We start from the raw sequence: 2,768 nt of genomic DNA on the forward strand, positions 1-2,768 counted from the left end.
GGAAGACATGATTGCAAGGTGGGCATAACAACAGGTGGTCACAACAAGGCAGTCATAGGTGGTCAAAATAACCTTTTGGAACAAAGGCAGGGTTGCAAAAATAATTATACTTTTGTCACAAAGTCATGGTTGCTGTTTCCTGGAACAGGCAGTACAGAACCATTTGTAGTTAAGGTTACAGGTGGGAAATAGCCCAATCCTTCACAAACAGAGGTTTAATCATAATCAGGAATGAACCTAGTTTGTCTTTACTGTAAGATAGCTTTGACTTTTAAGCCTAAGATACAGGCAGGATGAGTCATTAAAGATACATTGTGTTGGCTTGCAGATGGAGAAGGGAGTGCCAGTAGAGATAAAACACTGATCAAAGGGATCCTGACTATTTGTGACATAGGTTGGACTTAAGGCATACATAGTTCATTAGCCATGTAATCATCGCATTTGTAGAGCTCAGAAATGGAAGTGCTAGTACCTCTGGTTAAAGTGGAATCCTGGGTGTCAGCTGAAAGATAAGTGAGAAGGGAAGACAGACAAGGTCATGAGGGACCTCAGACAGTATAACACCTTTACTTGGGAGGAAAACCTGCAGAGGAGCTCCTATTGGGGTCAGAGCCCCCAGTCTGTTTATAAGCTGGGATTGTTACAGGGCAGGAAGTGGGCAGGAGGAGGTGGAGGGGAGTGTAGAAAGGTTTCCTTTCTTTATCCTTAAAGAGGCTGTTGGTAGGACTACCAAGTGAGTAGTTAAGAATGTTAGATGATTAAGAAATCTCCAGTCATTAACAGGGTATGGGGTGGGGTGTGTGGCTGGAATCTAGGGAAACAAATGACCTTAGTTCTTTCTATAGTGCTAACTGCTGTGGTTTCAAGGAAATTGACACCATGTAACCCAAATGGAGGAACTTTTCAAATGGCATGGCCATTTCTAAAATAGCCATCAAGGGGCAGATATCAGAACCAGGAGAACGGAAGTGGAAGAACATTTTTAGAACTTCCGCCAGCGTTCTTGCTTCACTGTGTCACCCGTGCCCAACAGTCTTGGTACGTAGTAGGCTCTCAATGGCTAATGATAACACAGTCTAACAGGAACGGCAAACATGGTGATTCCGGCTCAGAGTCTAAGAAGACACCGACCTGGCTAGTATGTGAATAAGAGAAGTAGCAAATGCTAAGCTGGCTTTATGGCCCCTCGGAGACCATGACAGTATACCCACATCAGGAGACAGTGCGCAGAATGATCCCATTCCATTTCTGTTTGTAATAGTGGGCATCAAACCCACTAATTGCTTATTAGCATGTGCTAGTAAGCAATCACCACGCCATACCAGTGAGCTACATCCCCAGTTCTTTATTCCTAGTGTTTTTTCAAAGCAGTTTTTATCCAAACTTTATGTCACAGTTAATTTGGGTTGCAGTGGAAACATTAGATCAGGGCTAGAGACATGTGGCTCAGCAATTAAGAGCCCTTGCTGCTCTTCCAGAGGATGCGGGGATGCTCTTCTCAGCACCTATCAGATGGCTCACCATCGCCTGTTACTCGAGCTCCAGGGGATCTGACGCCCTCTTCTGGCCTTCATGAGCATGTGCGCGCGCGCGCGCGCACGCGCACACACACACATACACACACACACACACACACACACACACACACACACACACACACACACACACACACACACACACACACGAACGAAAAACCCACTTCAGACAGACATTAGGCATACTCTGAAATCAGCGACAATGGAAACTCTGAGAGCAGAACACAGAGGAAGTCCACAGGCTAACCGAATCTGCAAACAAGATGCCTACGGTGCCATTTCAAACTTCATTTGAGCAAGTTAAGCCCTGTATAAAAGTCTGAAGGCCTGGAGAGCATAACTCAGTGGTTGAGTAGTGGCCTCAGATTACAAGGATTGGATTTGATCTCCAACACTTCAAGAGGGGAAAAGCAGGCTGTGGGGGGGAGGGGCGGTAGAGGGGGGAGGGGCGGTAGAGGGAGAGAAATTGTTTTGTAGAAAGGATGTATTTTATTTTATAAAATACGTTGTGGGGATCTAAAAGAAAACAGGCGCATTACGGATATAACGTGGCTAACTGACTCATCTCTGCGTACTGTAAAATGATAAGTTAGGACTTCTCTGCATTTCCTAAATCCTCTACTTTCTCTGCTTTTGAGTCTGCACTTCTAGTCCTGTTTTTAGTTCTAAATGTATTCGGCTCCGTTCCAGCCCCCGTGCGTTTTTAAATCCCCGTTTATATTTTACGAGGGTATTTCGCTCCCTAACAAACCAAGTCTTTCAACTCAGAAAACAAAACTGGCTTTCTCAGACCCAAACCCGTAGACCATGACATCATGGCGCCGCGCCTCGATGGCCGCCTCGCGGCACGGCATGCTGGGAGTTGTAGTCCCACACCCCTCACGGCCCTCACGGCCCTCACGTCCCTCCGCGCCTCTGGAGTTTGAATGCCCCTGGAGGGGCTGGTGGGCGGGGCGCAGAGGGCGGAGCTCTCCTAGCCCCGCCCCTCCGCCCTCCGCTCTCGCGCGGTTCTCGGCGGAGCCGCGCGCCAGGCCGGAGAAGGGGTGTGGCCTGGGCCCTGGGGTGGCGGCAGTTGAGGCCGCGGCGCCTGCGGGCGGTGCTGCGGCTCCGGCCTGCGCGAAGTGGTCCCGCCCTGAGCGGCGCGGCGGCGGCGGCGGCGGCGGCGGCGGCGGAGCGCGGGCGGGCCTGGCGGGAGGGTGGCGGCCCGCGGGGCGGGGGCGGGGCCGGCCTCTG

The sequence above is a fragment of the Cricetulus griseus genome, chromosome 5, assembly GCF_003668045.3.
Source record: "Cricetulus griseus strain 17A/GY chromosome 5, alternate assembly CriGri-PICRH-1.0, whole genome shotgun sequence".
NCBI lineage: Eukaryota > Metazoa > Chordata > Mammalia > Rodentia > Cricetidae > Cricetulus > Cricetulus griseus.